Here is a 23,450-nt window from a genome sequence, read left to right on the forward strand (position 1 = left end):
ACATAATACCAATTGAGCATAACTCATACATACAAAAAGTGATCTCAAAGCAAGTGTGTGTCCATCAATGACAATCGCAACATCATCATCAAAAATGCCAACGCTATCCACACATCATGATCATTTATTTTGAACATATTCATTAGTCACACATAAAAATAATAAATACTTATAATTGCATTTATAAGGTTCATGGTTCTGTCAAAATAAAGGTTTCAACTACAGACAATAAGACTTATCAAAATAAGCATATAAGGTTGATTAAAGTATGTTTATGAAGTTCATTAGCAAATATAGAAACCCCTGAAGATGACAAACTATCTATAAAAGAACCATAAAACTATGGCTCATCACATATGTTAGGTCTTTTTACACATTTGTTGATTTTCTAGCATATTTGTTATTTTAGTGCATATGATTGATAGTTTAGCGCATCTGAAATTTCTTTTAATGTTTCCATTCTTTTAGCACATATCATTGATACTTTTGTGCATATGATATGTCTTGTAGCACATATGTTTTATTAACATTTGTGCTATATTTTTTAGTCCCTATACGTAATTTTTTAGTGCATATATGGGATGTGTTAGCACTTTTGCAAATTGTTTGAGAGCCTTTGCATTCGGTAATGATTTCAAGACAGTTCCAAGATTTTAGTGAGGATTTTGGTATAATAGTTGCATTATTTGTGGTTTTTTAGATAGATGAGTTGACGTCATGATTGATGGTGGCCAACCAATAGGTGCTCAGTGAGATTGATCTAATCTCTGAAGAGATTATAGGATAGATAAATATGTACTAGATAGATTGATGCATGTAGCATTGATTATTTTCAGGAGTATTTGGATATTCTGACATCTTGGGAGTGATTTCTAAAGACTATGTGCCTAAGGCTGGATTTAGGTGATTTAGGGAAAACCCGCATAGATGCCTATGGGTTGAGATATCTCTTGTACATTCCTAATATTAGGACAAATAGGGGTAGACTGACAGCATTCGTAGAGAGGTCACATAGCAACCATGACACTTTTCACTTTCCTACTAGTGAGATTAGTGTGATTCTAGAGGATTTGTATATGATACTATGCATTCCGATTAATTCAGAGTTAGTTAATTATGATTACCATGAGATGGGTGGGACTACAACACTTTGTCAGATATTCAATGATGAGAGCATTTTGGGTGCAGAGGTGTGATAGGATGATATGATCCAGTATTACAAGCCCTTACCATCAGTACTAGTTGGAATGATTGGGGGTTTTATATGTCCAAATAGGAGATCGTGTGGTTTATCAGTTGGATGGGGCCATATTTTAGAGTAAATGGTTACAAAGGGTACTGAGTACACATGGGGTGTTTGTATGCTCACACATTATATCATGATTTTCATCAGGTTGTTTATGATGGTACTACCAATTTGTTGATCGGTGTTACCTTACTATAGATATGATGCTGGGAGCATATTGTTGTTACTCAACCAGTATATGATTGAGTCAAGGATGGACAGCCATATCTTTATGCATATCATCGAGTTCTTTCCTAGCCTAGACTAGGGGGATGGACAGTCATACCTTTATGGATACCCTATGTTAGATGTGAGATATGGACTGATGATGCTAGATAACTTCCAGTTGTAAATCAGGCTTGGTTTTTGATAGGTCATACCCCATATGTTATTTAGCGAAAGTTGATTTCCTGGGTATTCAGACAATTTCAACAGATCTAGGGTATGCCACAGGGTACAATCGTGTATGCTCGGACATACAAGGATAGAGAAGATTGCGACCCATCTCTTTCTTTTGATCTCATACTTGCAGATTTTATGGTGATGCCACATCATGAATGGGATCTACAGCCACACTTATTAGATCTAGCAATGACAAAAATTATGCTTAGAATTTTGCAAAGCATCCTTTTCCAAGGCTCATAGATCTTGCAGAGCCACCTCCCAACTTTGATGATGATGAGGATGATAATCAGGATCACCCACAAAGGTGAAGGAGATAGTGGATAGTACAAGGAGGAGATGAGGGAGGGGATCTAGTGATGGAGATGGAGGCAAAGGGGGGGGTGGAAAAGATGATAGGGGTAGAGGCAGGTTACAAATGTGTGGAGGTCTATTTGCAGAGAGGATGGGTGGTCAGGTGTTGGTGAGAGATGGTCGACTGTTGGTGAGAGGTGGTTATTGGCATTTGCATGAAGATTGCATTAATGATATGTTATATTGTCATTGATGTCAATTAAACTGGTAATGATATTGTTGATATTGTTGTAATATTGTTACTGTAACCGGTAGAAAGAATTTGTGAGGAGAACCAGTGTAACAGTGTAAACCTTATCTATTGTTGTAACCAGTAAACCCTACCTATTCTTTTTTATAAACCCTAACCGATTAAGTTTGGTGGATTGGTTATATTGGTTTATGATGTTGAGCAATAATGATGATGGCATGCATGATTATTGTATGAAGATAATTCCAAGAGATTTTGGTAAGTTGTTCTAGTGGTTTTTGTCTAGGAAATGAGAAAATGTATTGCATCTAATGCAAAGCGTGTGATGAGTTACTAAGTTCAATGAAGCGGTGATAAAGGAGCGATCAAGGTTTTCTTGATTGATGTGCAGAGATTGCTATGTAATCCAACCATCATACTTGAACAAAATTTTCTTGTAATCTCAATGAGAGTTAGATTTTAATTGTGTTACTAACCTAATTGATTTGTATTTAAGGTCGATGAAGTTTTTTTAGTTTTGAGAGAGTTGGCAAAGAGATAGACACAGTTCATTTAAGTGTGTGGTTGCCAAACTAGATGATGTATCTATATTTTGAGTAAAGGCAGATAGGATCATGAAATGGATCTAATCAAGCAATTATAGTGCTATTTAGATAGATCAGTAAACTCGTGTTCTTTTCTAACAATTACAGCAGAATTGAAATCCCCTAACTGGGTAAGCTCTAACAAGCTTGGTGCTATTCAAATCCTCTAACAATGTAGTCCATTACATTGGATTTTCAAATCCTCTACTGAGGTTACTCCTTATAGGGTATTTCTTCTAACAAGGCATTTGTAGTAAATCCCCTAACCGGGTGATTCCTAACAGGATTAGTTCTTAATAGGACTTTTTGTAAAGCTTTAACGGGCTAGGATCCTAACAGGGCAAACTTCAAAAGAGTTCAGATATTATCTTGTGAGTCTCATCTCACCATGGCTTTTACCTATTTGAGTTTCCACGTCAAAAATATTTGTGTCAAGTGGTGAATGTTTTTGTGGTTATTTTTTCATAGTTGATTTAATTAAGTACTTAACTATTTTTGATAAGTCGTGATAACCAAAAGCATTAAGATATAAAGAAGTTGTTTACTGTTAATTTGTTGTAATAGACAACCGGTTTATCTTATGAGTTTTTATCTTGACAAAGTTATTATTCTAAGTTTACTTTGAGAGATTGATTGGTGAAGTTTAATATAAGTTTTTCTATCTACTGATTCACCCCCCCCCCTCTCAGTAGTTGACAAGATACTTATCCTTTCATCATACCATCAATTGGTATCAGAGAAATTCAAGTCCTCTAAGGTCTAAGCCTAAGAGCTTGAGGTAAAGATCTATTGATCATGATGAAGAAGGAAGGTCCAAAATTTAACAGAGAGAAATGCAAATATGGAGTGACAGTATAAAAAATTTATATCAAGAGTTTGGGAAGTCGGTATTGGGAACATGTTGATACTAAGTATGTTGCACCTACTGGGATGTTGACTGATGATTAGAAGAAAGAGAAACAAGTAAATCATCAAGCATTTGAGGCTTTTATCATTTTTGTGTCTGATGCAGAGTATGTAGATGTTCATGGCCTTGAAACTGCATATGAACATGTTAAGATTCCTAAAGAGGAGAGTCTAAGAGGAAAGTTTGATGGCATGCGGATGGTTGAAGGTGAGAATATCTAGCAGTATGGTCAAAGGATAAAAGAGATAGTCGGTGAAATTAAGAGTGCAGGAGGTAAAGTAGAAGATTCCACAGTGATCAATAAGCTACTTAGAACCCTGCTACCGATCTACGCTATCAAAGTTGCAGCTATTCAAGAGCTAAAGTCCATTGACAAAACTAAGGTAACTCTTGACTCCATCATTGGAAAGCTTACTACTTTTGAATTAAATGGTTATGATGGTAGTGTACAGAAATTTGAGTCTGCATTTAGAGATTTTGTTTCTAACCCATATGTGAGGAAAAGTAGAGATGCCAGTCAGAGTTATGAATCAAGATCCAGCAAAGAAGTTGATGATGAAGATAGTTTAGTTGAGATTGAAGCATTGTTGGCCAAGCGGTTTCCTAGAGGTACAGGTAAATATAGAGTTAAATTACCTTTGAAATGGTTTGCATGCAACAAGATTGGACGCATTGTTGCTAATTGTCCTAATGGTGATAATGAGCACAAATGAGAGAAATTCAAGAAGTACAAGGGTAAAGGAAAAAGAGATTGTTTTATTGTTGTTGATGGTGGTATCAAAGATGAGGAATCTAATGGTGATGCTAATGAAGACATTATGTTTGTAGCCATTAAAGAAGAGATGTCAAACCAGAAGGCATTAGTATCCAGGATGGATAACTCTGATGATTGGATCATTGATAGTGGTTGTTCACATCACATGATCAGTGATTAGAGCAGATTTCTTTCTCTTAAGGAATTTGATGGTAGAGTTTTAAGATTTGGTAATGACTCACCCTGCATGGTTAAAGGTAAGGGAACTATTTCTCTTAATGGAAAGAGTAGTGCAGATGATGTCTATTGGGTTGAAGGTCTAAAGCACAATATTTTGAGTGTGGCACAACTCAATGATAGAGGATACCCGTTAGAATTTTAAAAAGGTATGTGCAAGATGTATGACAATAAAGGTGAACTGATTGCAACAGGGAAGCAAACTAAAGGTAACTTGTTTCATCTTAAAACTGTTTAATTACAAATATAGATGATAGTTGGCTTTGGCATAGGAGATTTTGTCATATAAACTTTTATAACATTGTTAAAGTGAGTAAGTCCAAGACAGTGAGAGGTTTGCCTCATTTAGACAAACCGGTTAATACTTTGTGCAAAGAATGTCAGTTGGGAAAGATGACATCCTCAACTTTCACGAGCAAATATTTTTCAGCGGATCATTTGTTAGATTTGGTTCATACAGATCTTTATGGACCAATAAGAACAAAAAGTATTCAAGGTGACAGATATTTCATGATCTTCACGATGATTGCTCAAGGATGATGTGGGTCACATTCTTAAAGGATAAGACTGAAGCTTTTGGTAAGTTCAAGGCATTCAGAGCCTTAGCAGAGAAATAGAGCGGTAAGAAGATAAAGTGTCTGAGGAAAGATCAGGGTGGTGAATTTACTTTAGAGGAATTCACTAGGTATTGTGAAGGAAATGGTATCAAGTGGCAGCTTTCTGTGCCAAGGATACCACAACATAATGGTATCACAAAGAGAAACAACTGGTCAGTTGTTGAAGCTGCTAGGATGATGTTGATACAAGGAGGTGTAGCGAAAAATTTCTAGAGAGCAATTGTCAGCATAGTTGTCTACACTATGAACCAGATTCTGGTAAAGAGAGGTAAGGATGAGACTCTTTATGAATATTGGTATGGTATATCACCTGATGTTAGTTATTTCAGAATATTTGGAAGCAAATGTTTTATTAAGAGAGGTGATTATATTAGAAAATTTGAGGCTAAAAGTGATGAAGGTATATTTCTTGGCTATTCCACCAAGAGTAAGGCCTACAAGTGTTTTAACAACGAGACACAGAGAATTGTTGAGAGTGTTGATGTTTGAGTGGATGAATTTCCTAAAGTCTCAGAGGAAACCAGTTCAAAGAAAAAGGATGAAGATCCTTGCATTTTGTTTTTGGAACCAAAAACTATGAATCTGAAACCAGCAAAGCAAATATTGATGTACCAATCCAATCGGAACAGATAAATTCAAAAAAAGATGATGATAATGAATAAGTTGAACCTGATGATAATGATCATGTTATTCCAAGATATGTGAGACTGAATCACAATCTTGAACAGATTATTGGGGATAAGGATGTTGGAGTACTAACTAGAAGAAGAATCAGAGAAAATTCTTGCATGATCTCCACTATTGAACCAAGAACTTCTAAGGAAGCATTTGGTGATGATCATTGGGTTAAAGCTATGGAGGAGGAATTAGATCAAATTGATAAGAGCAACACATGGACCCCGGTACACCGACTAGTAAATTAAAATGTATTAGGAACTAAGTGGGTTCTCAAGAACAAGTTGAATAAAGATGATGGTGTGGTTCGCAATAAAGCTAGGTTGGTTTGCAAAGGTTATGCACAAGAGGAATGAGAAGACTATGGTGAGACTTTTGCACCAGTCGAAAGACTAGAAGGCGTCATAACTTTACTTGCATTTGCTGCACACAAGAAATTCAAGGTATACCAGATGGATGTTAAGTTAGCATTTTTTAATGGGATACTTGAAGAAGAAGTATACATTGAGCAGCCAAATGGTTATGCTCTGACTGATAAGGAAGACATGGTATGCAGATTGCATAAATATTTGTATGGATTAAAGCACGCACCTAGGGCATGGTATGAAAGACTTCATACATATATGATGAAGATAGGATTTCTAAGAACCAGTGATGATAGTAACATATATCTCAAATCTCAAGGAGATAAAATACTAGTCAGCGAAGTATTTGTTGATGATATCATATTTGGAGGTAATGATGACATGAGAAACAGTTGTGCAGATGAAATGAAAAATGAGTTTGAAATGTCTTTAGTGGGGGAAATAAAAAAAATTATAGGCTTGCAAATACAGCAAATGAAGAATGGTATTTTCATCACACAGTCTAAGTATGTGAAAGAGGTCTTGAAGACATTTGGCATTAGTGACTATAAACCAGTTGGGACACCTATGGTTACGGGTTGTAAGTTGTCTAAGGAAGATGAGTCCAAATCTGTTGATGAGAAGGAATACAGGTCAATGATTGGAAAATTGCACTATGATGTTCACAGCAGACCGGACATAGCTCATGTAGTTGGAATAGTTGCTAGATTTTAGAAGAATCCTAAGGAAACACATCTGAAAGCAACCAAAAGAATTTTTAGATACTTGAAAGGTACTATTGATTATGGGTTATGGTATCCATATAGAGGAAATTTTGACTTGAAGGTGTACAGAGATGCAAATTGGGCAGGAAATGTTGATGACCAAGAAAGTACAATTGGTGGAGTATTTTTTCTTGGAGGAAGGCTTGTTTCATGGAGTAGTAAGAAGCAGAGTTGTACTTCACAATCTACTGTTGAAGCTGAGTATGTTGCAGCTTACATGAATTACACATGGGATATATGGATGAGGCACATTTTGGAAGGTTTTAAGATGAAGATTTCAAAACCTATAAAGATTTTATGTGATAACACAAGTGCCATAAATATTTCCAAGAACCCTATTTTGCACACATGAACCAAGCATATTGAATTCAAGTATCATTTGTTGAGGGAAAAAGTTCAATGTAAAGATGTTATCTTGGAGCATGTTTCTACCAAAGAGTAGCTTACAAATATTTTTACTAAACCTCTTCCTAAGACTACTTTTGAATATCCTAGAAGTCAGTTAGGGGTTGTCCCTCTTCATGAAGTTGGTTAAGTATGATGTAGATTACATCAGTCCTGGAGCTACTTGCATAATTTTATAGAAGGATTGGTGTAAAAGTGGATGTATTCCATAGGGGGAGCATCAAGTTGCAGATTGTTGATCATGCACAGTGAAATTTGACATTACATGTTTTACTTTCAATTTGGCATTGTTGTCAAAGGGGGGAGAAGAATTGTGTGATTATGGGAAGGAGAACCGGCGACAAGTTGAAGACATAGTGAGCATGGTGAATACTTGGTAATGTAAACCAGGATTCCTATTCACAATCAAGTAGCAATCAATGGTATTTATATTTATATTGCCATCAATGCCAAAGGGGGAGATTTTTGTCATTTGCATGAAGATTGCATTAATGATATGTTATGTTTTCATTGATGTCAATTAAACCGGTAATGATATTGTTGATATTGTTGTAATATTATTACTGTAACCGGTAGGAAGAATTTGTGAGGAGAACCGGTGTAATGGTGCAAACCTTATCTATTGTTGTAATCGGTAAACCCTACCTATTATTTTTTATAAACCCTAACCGATTAAGTTTGGTGAATTGGTTATATTGGTTTATGATCTGATGTTGAGAGGTAATGATGATGACACACATAATTATTATATGGAGACAATTCCAAGAGATTTTGACGAGTTGTTGTAATGGTTTTTGTCTAGGGAATGAGAAAATGTATTGCATCTAATGAAAAGTGTGTGATGAGTTACTAAGTTTAATGAAGTGGTGATCAAGGAGCGACCAAGGTTTTCTTTATTTATGTGCAGAGATTGCTATGTAATCCAATGGTCATACTTGAACCAATTTTTTTTGTAATCTCGATGAGAGTTAGGTTTTTGTTGTGTTACTGGCTTGATTGATTTGTATTTAAGGTCGATGAAGTTGTTTAGTTTTGAGAGAATTGGAAAAGAGATAGACATAGTTCAGTTGAGTGTGTGGTTGCCAAACTGGATGATGTATCTGCAGCTTGAGTAAAGGCAAATAGGAGCATGAAATGGATCTAATCAAGCAAGTGTAGTGTTATTCAGATAGATCAGAAAACTCATGTTGTTTTCTAACAATTACAGCAAAATTGAAATCCCCTAACCGGGTAAGCTCTAACAAGCTTGGTGCTATTCAAATTCTACAAAGTAGTCCATTAGATTGGATTTTCAAATCCTCTACCGAGGTTACTCCTTACAGGGTATTGCTTCTAACAAGGCATTTGTAGTCAATCCCTTAACCGGGTGATTCCTAATAGGATCAATTCTTAACAGGACTTTTTGTAAAGCTTTAACAAGCTAGGCTCCTAAAAGGGAAAACTTCAAAAGAGTTTAGATATTATCTTGTGAGTCTCATCTCACCATGGTTTTTACCTATTTGGGTTTCCACATCAAAAAAATTTGTGTCAAGTGGTGAATGTTTTTGTGGTTATGTTTTCATGGTTGATTTACTTAACTAATTAAGTATTTTTGATAAGTTGTGATAACCGGAAGCATTGAGATATGAAGAAGTTATTTACTGTTAATTTGTTGCAATAGACAACCGGTTTATCTTATGAGTTTTTATCTTGACAAAGTTATTATTCTACGTTTACTTTGAGAGATTGATTGGTGAAGTTTAATATTAGTTTTTCTATCTACTGATTCACCCCCCCTCCCTCTCAGTAGTTGCTCGAATACTTATTCTTTTGTCATACCATCAGTGGTCAGATTGGAGTTGGGAGGGATGATGGCAAGGGTGGATGTAGGGTTCCTATGAGAGTGGTCGAGGATATTGGAGAAGATGGTGGTTTATTTAAATACTAAATATTCAATTAAATTAAATTGATTAAGAGTAACATGACCCGTGAATCAAATAAACAAACTTTTTAATTTATTAATTGAGAGAATAAGAAAGCCATTAAATAAATAATAAATATTTATTAAATTGTGTCTAGTCATTTTTAGGTGTATACAACTATAACATAGAAGGAACTCGAGCCCCATACCTGAATATCCATCAGAACCTCCTCTTGATACATCTATAGAAAACATTAAAACAAAATTAACTGGAGAGGAGATTGATGAAATCTTACAAGACACTAATATTTAAGCTATCATGGATGTCATTCCCGCAACAGACCAAGATCGGTATTTCCTATTGTTAGCAAAACAAGGAGCCAATTTGCCCCCTATTTTTGACATCTCTAATACCAAAGAAATCTCACTTGACATGGATCTTTTCAATTTGGCCAAATTTCAAAATATACATCAACATAGACCAAAACCAACTAAGGGTTCATCATCATCATTTGATCTCCAATATAACAACCATCTTTTTGGTTTACCCTCAATACTTGAGACAAGTGGGACACAAACCTAATCATAATTTGACACCTTTGAATCCAATGTGTCTCTTGGTGATCAAAATATTTCTCAACCAAGCCAAAATGCAACACAACCCAATCAAAACATGCCCAATAAAAATGCATCTAAAAAAAAAACCAAGTCAATTCTTCATATTTGCCATCAATTCAAAATCCTACCAATGATCATGTTTCACAAGCTAATAGCCAACCTCCCCCTCTAACCAACACCATAACTAATACCACAAATACCACATAAAGCTCATCAAATACAAATAGTAATCCTCTAAGACAACCAAATGTTAGCCAAGGTACAACCAATCCTCCATCAAGTCATATTTTGAGCCAAACTATTTCACCTCCCCCTTGAAGTCAAAATGCCCCTCCAGTTAGTGGAACATACTATTAAAATCTTGTGAACATTATTTGAAACATTGTTCTTGAAAATAATAATCCCCTTCATAACACACATCTTACCTATCAAAATCAATACCCAGGGGCACATCATCAAAACTTAAGGCCTAATCAAAACATGACCTATCTTCCACCCCTAAATTATAAATTGATTTACAAACACTATCAAATACCTCTATACTTAATGCAACAAAATATCAACTATGGTATCAACCCTATTGGGTTTTCACTTATGAAAACATCAAGTAACAACATGCATCAATTCTAGAGACACAATGCCAATCCTCCTCTTCAACCAATTAATCTATTGGCTCAACAATTGTATGACCTTGAACAATAAATCATGAATATTTAAATGGGAAAAAACAAAATAGCATACTCATTTGAAGATATATGTGCCTATCCTTTTGATAGAACCATACATATGCCTCCTTTTCCTCCAAGATTTGACATACCAAAATTTTAAAAATACAAGGGGAAAACTGATCAAATTGAACATGTCAAGGAGTTTTCATGCCTATAGATTTATTACAATGACACATACTTAATCACCTCTTCCCATGAAGTTTATTTGGTCAGGAAATGAAATTGTTCTCACATCTCCCACATGATATTAAAACATTTCGAGAGCACGCTAAATAATTAGTTGCCCATTTCTTTTATAGCATTGACCATGAGGTGTCTTTGAATAACTTTTATAACACCAAGAAAAAATATGGGGGACCCTTTGCCTCCTTGCAAACATGGAGAAGCCTTTCTAGCAAATGCCTATTTGACATACCTTAAAAATAAAAGGTCAATATCTTCATACAAAACTTGACCCCCAAAAAGATGTTTCAATTAGATATTCAAGGTCTCGATAGATTGAAACAAGTTATTGACAATGACATTAGGGTTGAAAGAGATCTTATCAATAAAGGAGATATCAAAATCTTCAAAGACAATAGAGATCATTCATCTAATGACATCTAAATTCTGAAACAAGAATAAGAACATAGTCAATGATGGTGTGGTCGATACAAAAACTATTAATAATACTCAACCCATAATTACTCTTTAAGGAGCTTCCACATCTCATTCTCAATGGTCTAACAATGCTTAAACATCAAACAATTGGAACAAGAATAAGAAAATAGTCAATTATGGTGTGGTCGATACAAAAACTATTAATAATGTTCAACCCATAACTACTCTTCAAGGAGATTCCACATCTCATTCTCAATGATCAAACAATGCTTAAACATCAAACAATGTTCAATCATCAAATATTGTCTAAAACAACTCGCAAAAGGGTTCTAAACCAAATTTTACAAAATGTAGATATACGCCACTAGGTGAATTTATTGAATCAACCCTTTAAAAATTGATACAATCTAATGCAATCATTCTCCCTAAAATAAAATAGTAAAAAACTCAAGTCAAACCTGCATGGTGGAAAGATGCTAATTTCTATGATTACCATATAACAAAAAGGTATAAAAATTCCAACTAATTCAAATTGAAAAATATCATTCAGGAACTCATTGACCAAGGTGATATTGTGATTGCAACCCCAACAAGAATATAAAATAATGACCATGTGATTTTCAAGGATACCTTGCATGATAATGGGAAGGGAGGTGTCTATAATCAAAGAAATGATAATAGTGCCAATTATGCTAGTGTGGGTTATGAGTATATAGTCAATCGAGTCAACTAAACTAATGACCATATCTCAACCATTATTATCAAGAATAATAATCCTAAGTGTAAAGCTATTATCTGTAGGTCCAAACTGACCCTTCAAGGGGGCACTTCCAAGTCACAATCCTCTAGTCAGTGCAACCTCCTAGACCACTTGTGAAAGACACCAACACAGATTTCATCCTTGAGCTCTTGCATATATCCTGATGAATACTAAGAGGAGGGGTCAATTAGTATACCAATAAAAACTGAACTCAAACACTTAAACAGTTTAGCATATGACATATTTACAAATAAACTGGTTAAGATAAATGCAAACCAAATAGAAAACAAAGCATTTACCCACAATAGCACAATCACCATAACACAAGAAGTTTTGACATGGAAACCCAAATGGGAAAAACCATAGTGAGCAAAAACTCACAAGTAACTATCTACAGAATAGAAACCAAACCGGTTAAGGTCATACAATGTTCTTCACCAGAATAGATCCTGTTAGGAATCTAGATCTCTGTTAGGAGATAAGTCCTGTTAAAGACTACCTTGTGAGAGGATTTCAGATTCACAGTTGTGAACCACCTTGTTAGAGGATTTACAAAGTATTTTCTAGGCCTACCTGGTTAAGGGTTTCAGACTTGTCGAAGATGTGAGTAATCAACAAGTGAGTGATCTAGATACTAGCATAGTATGCTTGGTTAGATCCTTGATAGCTCATTGTTAATGTAGTTCGGCATTACTTCAGTCTTCAATATCTCCACACTCCTCTTCACACAGACCTAATCTTCTCTTCTATGATCGCACATACAAAACCCTCATCATCTTCTAAAACCCTAGACATGATGTCCTTATAAAGGAGTCTGATTTCATGTCGGTCCAATAGGATTACATTACAAGTTCCTAGGTTCAGTGCATCTAGACACATTTGGTAACACAACACAAAATCACTGCCAAAGTGTCGGTGGATTATAACTCATCACAGGAATACCGATTCATACAATTTACTGATTACCGGTTGTCAAAAATGAAGACTGGAAAAATGTTAACTACCACTTTGTTCCTTCGTATCGCTTGAGATCCTTGAATTGCTTGAGGTATTCAGTCAGTTTGTGACTGGGAAACATCTTCTGCAAAACACAGATATTCTAAAGACTATAATACATAATACCAGTTGGAACAAATACCAGTTGAGCATAACTAATACATCAAGAAAGTGTACACAAAGCAAGTGTGTGTCCATCAATGACAATCACAACATCATCAAAATGCCAACAATCTCCCCCTTTGGCATTGATGGCAACACTTAGGAAAATTTTAACATCTAAGTGTTTTTACAACAAAAATATGCCATATGCAAAATTACTCCCCCTAAGCATATACACTATCCCTTTTGCACAAATTACAATGTATACTACTCCCTTAAAGTGGTAACATGAAAGTATACATAACATTCATCAAAAAATTTAAATACTACTCCCTCTTTTCCAACAATGACAAAGTACTACAAAATAACCCCTTGTTTCTCATTATCATTAAAATTGAGTAAATGTTTATGACAATAAGGAATGAAACTTGTCAAAAACCGATTTAAAATCCTACAAAAAAGTCTTCATGTCTAATGACCATGACTCAAGTAATGAGGTAGCAACCTCACTTGCGGTCTGCATTTGAGATACCTGTTCTTCCATGGCATCAATAGTACTCATCTCTTGAGTTACGGTTAGGGCTTCCAGATTGAGAAAGCACTTCTGAAGAATTTGTAGTCTAGGAAATAAGACTAGTTGAAGCTCCTACAAATCTCTTGTCCAATTTCTAATCTCCAATTCTACCCTGACAGACTGAAGCTGATACCGGTGAACTACTTGCCCATATGTATTGAAAGAATCATATGGTGTCTTGAAGTTGCTTATGTACGTCTGCAGATCTAATTGGAGTTTATCCTTTTATGTGAGTACATCATCACAAAATAGATGGGGTTGGCTGATTTTGCTCAACAGTAGTTTGCCCTCATCCATAGCATCTCTTATATCCTTCTATTGTTTCTTAAGTTGAGATCGGAGCTCATTCAGTTTCTTGACTAAGGCAGTGTTCAGTGCCTTTTGATGTTTCTTATGTGCATTTGCTTTAGAAACTTCTTCCAGGCATTGTACTTGGTCCTCTACAATAGTAAATAGAAGTTTCAGTTTGGCCAAAGAGGAATCAATACTGGGGAGGTTAGTACCTTGAATCAAACTGGTGAGGGTGTCAACTGCAGTTTGAATGACATCCTTTTCCTTTTTCCTCCTCAATGTTTCCAATCTTTCTTGTGCAAGCTTTATGCTTTGCAACAGCTCTGATTCATCTGCAGATTGGAGGTCGATAGGGCTAGTGATGTCAACTGGTTTGGCTTGACCACCGGTTTCCTTTGGACTCTCCACTTGTTTGGCTTTCTCTGTTTCCTCCTTCTCTGTGGCTCTTTTCTTTTCTGGTTCTTCTTTCCTTAGTTCTTCCTTCTTCTTATCTTCTTCTTGCTTCTTCTTTTCTTCCTCCTTTTTCTTCTTCTCCTCTTCTTTCCTCTTCTCCTCTTCTTTTCTCTTCTCCTCTTCTCTCCTCTTCTCCACTTCTTTCCTCTTCTCCTCTTCTTTCCTCTTCTCTTCTTCTTTCCTCTTCTCCTCTTATTTTCTCTTCTCCTCTTCTTGTTTCCTCTTATCTTCTGCTTTATTTTTCTCCTCCTCTTTCTTTTTCTCTTCCTCTTTCTCCACTTTCTCCTTATCAACCTTTTCCTTGTCCATTTTTTCCTTTTACTTTTTCCTTGTCCTTTTTCTCTTTCTCTACTTTTTCCTTATCAGCCTTTTCCTTTTCTATGTCTGGAGTGACATCTTCACCATCCAATGCATCAACATCAATAGTGTCCACCTGTTCTATAACTCTTTCTCCTTCACCATCAAATACCTCATCCGATTTGACTGAGGATTGGTCAAGTTCTTGTTCGGCCTTCTTGTTGGCCTAAGACACTTGATGTAATTGGATAGCAGCATTGGCATGTAGATGAGTGTCCTTCTCCACTTCAGAGGTTCTACCTTCTAGCAGCTTGAGTCTTCTTCTTCTCATGAAGAAGAGACCTTTATTTTTGTCCATAATCTCAAATAATTCAGAATTGGAGGCTTCAGAAAAGTACTGAGCAAATACTTTCTCCCTTACTTCTTGTTCTTTCTCAATGGCAATGCACTATTTATTGTCCAAAGAATTGTATAAAGAATCAAGTGTCACCGATCTAATTTCAGATGGCGACCGGTCATTTACACACAGATATTTTATCATTTCCTACTCTACTTGCTTCTCATTATCAGAAAAAACATCAAAATACTCTTTCAATTCATCAAGCACCTTTCTCTTAATATTCTTTAAAGTCCTCTGATAATGTGTCAGAGGCTTGTAAGAAGAGATGTCTATATATACCAGTGTTGATGATGAAGGTGCAGTACCGGTAGACTTAGCCTTCTTGCTTGATTGTCGTGTTTTCTTAGGCTACACTTCTGGTTCGGTATCCTCTGACTCAAGTGAGTTGTTTTTGGTCTTTCGCTTCCTCTCAAATACTTTAGCGAGTGCAACTTATAGTTTCTTCTTGGTAGGTGACCACTTGGTCACTTTTGGGCTAGCTGAGGTAACTGGTGCCGATACCAATGGCACTACCTTTCCCTTTTTCACTAAAGGTTCTTCAACCAGTGTTACCCTTTCCAAGTAGGTGTTGATTCACTTTTTTTTCGCATCAAGAGGAGAGGCAATCAGGGTAGAGGCATACCCATCCAACATGTCATACATTAATTCATATCCCATAGGTTTTAATTCTTCCTTTCTAGGCTCTACTACTTCCATTATATATTCATCTACTTTTATGGTAAAGCAGATGTCCTCTTCATATTTCTTAATAATATCTCTAGATATCCTCATCCTTTGGCTCATTTTTCATTTGAATTCGTCAAAATATTTATTCAGAACCTTAGGATATATGGTTCCTACCACTTGGAGACTTTCCCTAATTTGTTTAGTGACCAGTTGGTCAGCAGACCATTGAATATCACCAACTCCTAGGAAATAGCCTTTGAAGTAGAAAAATAGGTCAACCAAAAGTTGTCCAAATCTGAACCTCGGAGCATTGTCCTATTTGATGGACTTTAGGTTTAGTAGAAGTTGTTTTTCCAAATAGGTACACAAATCAAATGAGGCATCTTCCTTGATCATTATGTATGCAGCATTCACCGCAGCAACAGGGACAGAGTTTATTCGGCTAGCATAAAACACTCGACAGTCGATCACCATGCAGGCATACTCAACCAAGTCATCTTTGATGGGGTTGATAGTCATTCCCCGTTGGTCGCTTAGAGAACCAGTGAGCTTAGTCATTTCAGTCTTGATGACCTTCCTTAGGGCTGGCACCTCACCAATGTTGTAGAAACCAGTGACGGCATGAATTGCTTCAGGTGTTATGTCATGCGTCCTCTCGAGATACATTTTGTCACCATGTACTCTTCTCAGGATGATGCAGATGTGTTCTTCAGTGAACTCTTCAAGAAAATAAAGAGCATTATGTAGTTTCTTCCTCTCTAGGATGTTGTATTCCAGTTTGATTTTCTTGTCATCCCCACATAATAGACCTAGGTGGGAATGAATCGCTAGGGATCCTAGGTCTTCTAATTTATAGTCAATGTACCTTGAAATATCTTCTTCAACAATGACTCCGGCAGGTATTTGGGATAGGACATTGTATTTCATTTTCCTTTGAATAAATTCAGCTGAGTCCATGGGTACACTAGAACTGGAGTGCGATGTAGAAGCCATGATTAACAAGAATTTCAAGAAATACCTTCACAATTTTGAAATTTAGGGCTTTTGCAATGTCGCTCACAACACACCACTTCGGTTGTTGGATTACCGCTTTGATGTTCTTCACCTGATTGATTGAAAATGATCTCTGGATTCTTTTACAAGATTTTGAATTCACTTTGAATCACTTGATGAATTGTTCTTTATCGCTCTGCACTTGAAAATTCTTCTCTCAAAAATAGATAAATGAAAATGGCATCAAAAATTCCTTTTAAACGATCTTTCACCTATCGTAATAAATGCTCCACCACTAGGGTACAAACCCTAATTTTGCCTTTTACCACTTCAAAATCTTCTACCGATTAACAAGTAACGTATACCAATTAATTTCTTTACCAATACAATCCGGGGGTTCAAATATTTCACCAATATGCTCCCCCTAAGCTTTTCTAAAGCTCAGTTTGCCAGTTCAGAGACTTCCACACTAGGTGCAGAAACTGGTTCATCTTGTGACACTTCTTTGGGTTTCTTTTTCCATGTTTTATTTATTCCCGCTTGAATGGTTTCAACATCAATCTTCCCTTTTGGAGTGATCGATATATCATCTGATAGGTTCTTTCTCATTCTGCAGGTTCTGGCAAGGTGTCCCGATTTGTTGCAATGATAGCATATCATTCCAAGTGTTCTCCATGGTCCATTGTTCATTCTACCATTCTTCCTTCTGCATGTTACAGTAGTGTGACCGCTACCATGATAGATCAAACAGGTTTCTCTCCAACCGGTTGCCGCTTGATAGCCACCACCACCTGACTGATGGTCATAGGCATTATACCGGTTTGGATTCTGGTTCACAGAGGGTTCCAAAACAAATCCTTGAGTTCTTTGAGGATATCTCCCAATGTTATACATGGTAGACCTGCATTCAAATGCTATATGCCCAAACTTGTTGCATGCATAACAGTTTCCATTGAATCTATTGTATGTAGGCTTATTGTTTAGAAAATAAGGAAAATTATTGTAGGCCTTATTTCTACACACATTAGCAGTATGTCCTTCTTTGAGACAATTAAAGCAAACAGGTTTAAACTTTTGCTTACCTTTATCCTTTATTGTTGGTTGCTTCTTTGATGCTACATCTTTTGTTCCAGAGGTCTCACCTTCCTCATAACCAGAGAAACCAAGTCCAGTGGTATTCTTTACCAGTTTTGTTGATTCAAGCTTTTTCTCTAGCTTAATAGTACTCTAATTGAATTTGGAAAGTATTTCCTTTGACTTAGTGAGTTCCTTGGAAATAGTAGCATTGGATTCCTTCAAGGTTGCATTCTTAGAAATAGCCATGTTTAGTTCACCTTGCATTTCTTCTTTTTCCACTTTACTCTCTAGGAGATGAGCGGTAAGGGCACTAATTTCTCGCTTCAACTTAGAGATCTCATGATCTTTGTCTTTTACCAAATCTTCAGCTTTCCTTCAATTCTCAAGTTCTTGACACATTCTGATAGTCAGTCCTTCCAGTTCCCTTCTCAGGTTGGCATTAGATTCATTCAGTTTTTCAACTTCTTCAACTAGGGCATCCATGTTTGCTTCATCAAAAGAACTATTTTCAATAAACTCCATTAGTTTCTCAGGATGCTCTCTTCTTTTTTCCAGAGAGGCTTTATACTTGACTTTAATTTCCTCATAGGCTTTCTCAGTCTGAGAGAGACGATGAGTAAGTGCCCTCACAGTGTATTCCTCCATATCTCCTTCCAAGTGGTTAGACTTATAGAAAGGTTGTCTCTAATACCAATTGATGAATACTAAGAGGGGGGTGAATTAGTATACCAATAAAAACTGAACACAAACACTTAAAAAGTTTAGCAGATAACCGGTATGACAGATTTACAAATAAACCGGTTAAGGTAAATGCAAACCGAAGAGCAAACAAAGCATTCACCCACAAGAGCACAATCACCATAACACAAGAATTTTTGACGTAGAAACCCAAATGGGAAAAACCATGGTGAGCAAAAACTCACAAGTAACTATTTGTAGAATAGAAACTAGACTGGTTAAGGTCATACAATATTCTTCACCGGAATAGATCCTGTTAGGAATCTAGATCTTTGTTAGGAGATAAGTCCTGTTAAAGACTACCTTGTGAGAGGATTTCAGATTCACAGTTGTGAACCACCTTGTTAGAGTATTTAAAAAGGCTTTGCTAGGCCTACCCGGTTAAGGGTTTCAGACTTGTCGAAGATGTGAGTAATCAAAAAGTGAGTGATCTAGATACTAGCACAGTGTGCTTGGTTAGATCCTCGATAGCTCATTGTTAAATGTAGTTCAGCATTACTTTAGTCTTTAATATCTCCACACTCCTACTCTTCACATAGACCTAATCTTCTCTTCTATGATCGCACATACAAAACCCTCATCATCTTCTAAAACCCTAGACATGATGTCCTTATAAAGGAGTCTGATTTCATGTCGGTCCAATAGGATTACATTACAAGTTCCTAGGTTCAGTGCATCTAGATACATTTGGTAACACAACACAAAATCACGGCCAAAGTGTCGGTGGATGATAGCACATCACAGGAATACTAGTTCATACAATTTACCGATTACCGATTGTCAAAACTGAAGACTGGAAAAATGTTAACTACCACTTTGTTCCTTTGTACTGCTTGAGATCCTTGAACCGCTTGAGGTCTTCATACCGCTTGAGGTCTTCAGTCAGTTTGTGACCGGGAAACATCTTCTGCAAAACACCGATAGTCTAAAGACTATAATACATAATACCAGTTGGAACAAATACTGGTTGAGTATAACTCATACATCAAGAAAGTGTACACAAAGAAAGTGTGTGTCCATCAATGAAAACCACATCATCAAAATGCCAACATATCCCCTACACACAAAGTTCTCCTTGATAAACCACATCAGCATGCATCTCTACCTATAGACATAAATGTCAATCAATTCCAAGCCATGGTAGGACACCTCACCACCTCCCATAGTGTTACACTCACCGAAGATGACATTCCTTTACATAATCTATGTCACAATAATCCCCTCTACCTATAATTATTCATGAACAAAGATAATATTAGAAGATCCTTGATAGATGGAGGAGTGTGCTTGAATATCTATACTTTGAAATTGGACAAAATCTTTAGATATTATGAGGATGTTATTGTTGTCTCAAGGAGAATTGTTATCAAACATTATGATGATTCTAAGTGGCCTTCCAAGGGAGGTTTTGGAAAATGATACTTTTGAGTATCTTCGACAGAGGTTAAGGGTTATTTTGGCAGAAAATTGTGCACACTTGTGAAAATATACAAAATTGTTGCTTCAACCATACTGTGTGAGTATAAACTCTCCTAATTAAGGGAAGGATCCCTCTATCTATATAATACTAAAACTAAAATAGGATGGAACATCAGTCTTTCTTCTTTTTTCAAGAAATCCAATATCATTTTCTCTTCACAAAAAAGTGACAATAATTTAATATAAAACAACAGTAACAACTTTTAAAATAAAATAAGAGAAAGGAAATGAAGTTTCCCAAAATCTTAAAGACTTATGTCACTTCCTTCGAGACCAGACAGCAATATCAAGCTCAAACTCTTGAATATGTGAAGTCCTATCTAACCTTTTCTATACTAATAATAACAAGAACAAAATATAACAACACAAAGTTTGAAATAACTTATTCCTTTCTACAAAAAATAGCAAGAACTAGTGTGAGCTCAATATCAAACAGCAATTTCCTATCACAAAATCTTTTTCTAATCTCTCTCAAGAACAAGTGTAAGCACAAATTATTATATCTTCTCGCAATAGAACTTCTATTCTTACTAAAATTAATCTCCAATACTTGCAACACAAAGTCTGCAAATCAATTTTCATTAAGCTCTTTAAAAAAACACTTGCAAGAAAGACAATATTGAAAACAAACTCAAGAATGTAGCACAAAGTCTCAACACTTGAGAAATCTTCTTCTATTCCTTTCAATTCTTCAATTCACACATAAAAGCTCAAAGACTTCTTTGCTATAAATTTGGCAGAGTTTTTGCTTGCTTTCAAAAAGATAAAAATTACAATAGACCCTTATTTATAGGAGAGGAATCTTGAAAAAAAGTTGGGAGGATCCCAACTAACTTGAGATATTCTCTCAACCACCATGACTAATTCAAAAACTAACTAAGACTTATTCAAGGTTACAAGTCCTATTCTAAATTGACTTGTAATCAGTTTACTTGTAATTACAAAAGTGCAAGTGATGACTTGCTTTTCACAAAAATGTTTTTACAAGTAAACATGTCAAAAAGAAAATTACCACTATGAAATTACAATTCTGAAAACACAACCAAGTGTTAAAAAACACTTAAGTTACAGCTTGTTTAGATATGAATCCTTTGAACTTCTTAATAATCGTTCGTAGCTCGGCAAGATTCGGCTCGTGGGTGTTCTTGGAAACAATCATGGTATTCACAAAGGTATCATGGCACTGAAGAAGCATAGATTTTCTCTTCTCCAAAGTGGACTCGATTTCCTTCAAGAAAATTTGATACTTCATCAAAACTTGAATTGAGGCGGCTGAAAATTGCTCACTTATTCACTCAATATGAATCTTCATATGTAGATCTGTGAGAACATCTTCTTCTAGTAGCAACTCCCCATTATGACCCATGATATTGCAAGAGGCCTTCTCATAGCGACAAATAACTTGGAATACTTCAACTCGCAGTCTCATTGGGTCATCAATATCTTCAATGAGGGATTTGAGAATGAGGGCTTTGTTCTCTAGGAGCTCTTCAAATTCTAGATATATGACCCTACAAGAAATAATGGCATGCTCCTGAAGAACACACAACTGTTGTTGAGGCATCTTGTGCCAAACTGTCAAGCTACCTTCAACCCTTTCCAAGTTTTGTTTGAAATTCTTGGAGGTATGATTCAATTTTTCTTCAATGGTCTCCAACTTAACCATCATTTGGAATATGTCTTTCAGCACTTGTGCACATAAATCATGAAATTGATCCACCCAAGATTCCAATGCTTGTACCTTTTGAGCATCTCTTTCAACTCCTCGGATTGACTCATGTGCACTTGTGAAAGTTTAAGGATTGTACCCTTCACTTGAAGACTTGGTAATATTTTGGATTGCTGCCATAAGTTGCACATTTTCCTCTTCTACCTTATCTTTCTTTGCTAGAAGTTCATCACACCGCTGCACCAATAAGCCTACCAAATATTGAGAATCATTTTTGACCACCTCATGCATTTATTTTCCCAACTACACCCTTGTGATCCTGTAATCAGTATCTTGCATCTCTTCACGTGGCTTGTCTACAATTGGCTCAACAATTTCAGCCACTTTCATCCTGTTACTATCAACTGTTACCCTCAAGATCATCTTAGCCCTTTTGGAAACCTTAGGTTTTGATTTCTTGAGATGCTAAAAATCAAAGATGTTAGTAGAGATTTCTTGCCTCTTTCTTTTATTTGTAAAATAACTAAGCCATGGAGGTAAATTCATCAACTCCCCTTGAGAAATAGCTAAAAGTGAGGGAGAAGAAGTTTTTGTTTGAACAACATTCGTCATCTTGGGAAAATTTGTTGTTTGGATGGCAACTATAGATTGCTCATTAATCAAAGGGTGTGATGATTGCATCATGAATTCCTCGAAACCGAAAGTGGAAGTATCAATCTCAGACAAAGGGGCATATGCAGGATTATCCTCAAAGATATTTATCAAATTCTCTTGAGGATCATCAAGAGAGGGCTCAGCTGCTGAAATTGGAATGACCCTCTGAGGAGATTCACCCACTAAAATAGGAACAATATTAATAGTGGAAAAAGAATCCATATTCACATCAAGAGAAGACATAGGTAATTCTAGAGGAATCTGGGGGTGAACTTCATGAGGTGACTTCAAAATGGGTGACTCGGGAGCATTGTCTAATTCTAGTTCCTCCTCTGGATCTTCAAAATCTATCACATGAACATGGAGCTGGGATTTTTCCTTTCCTCAAATTGTCACTTCCTGAGGAGGAAGTACCATCACCTGACTAACCCGCAACTTGATTCTTGTGCCTGAAGATGATGCACCTTCCTTGTTATCTATCTGGATTTTAGACTTTCATCTAAGAGGCCCTGTAGATTCATCTTCTTTTCCAACCTTGATCTTAATGAGTCTAACACCGTTAATTTTTTAGCCAAGTTTTAGTGTTATCTAAGATAGGCTGAAATCTGTCAAGAATGGAAGTACCCTCCTTATGTGACCAATGAATTGATGGAAGTGGTGCTTCATCAACTCTCTTTTCAACATACTCTGAATTGATTATATTTTTATCATCAATCATTCCTTGCAGAATGTCCACCAGGTTCAAATCAACAATTTGCTCAAGGGTGAGCCTGCAATAATCCATCTTACAGACTTCTTTCTCTGTACAGATATCCACACAAATATCCTTTATGTGATGCACATGTATGAAGGACATTTTGATCCTCTCCTTCATACCTGGGTAGTCAAAATCTTCTCTTGACTTGAACCTTTTGAG

The sequence above is a fragment of the Cryptomeria japonica genome, chromosome 6, assembly GCF_030272615.1.
Source record: "Cryptomeria japonica chromosome 6, Sugi_1.0, whole genome shotgun sequence".
In the NCBI taxonomy this organism is placed as follows: Eukaryota; Viridiplantae; Streptophyta; class Pinopsida; order Cupressales; family Cupressaceae; genus Cryptomeria; species Cryptomeria japonica.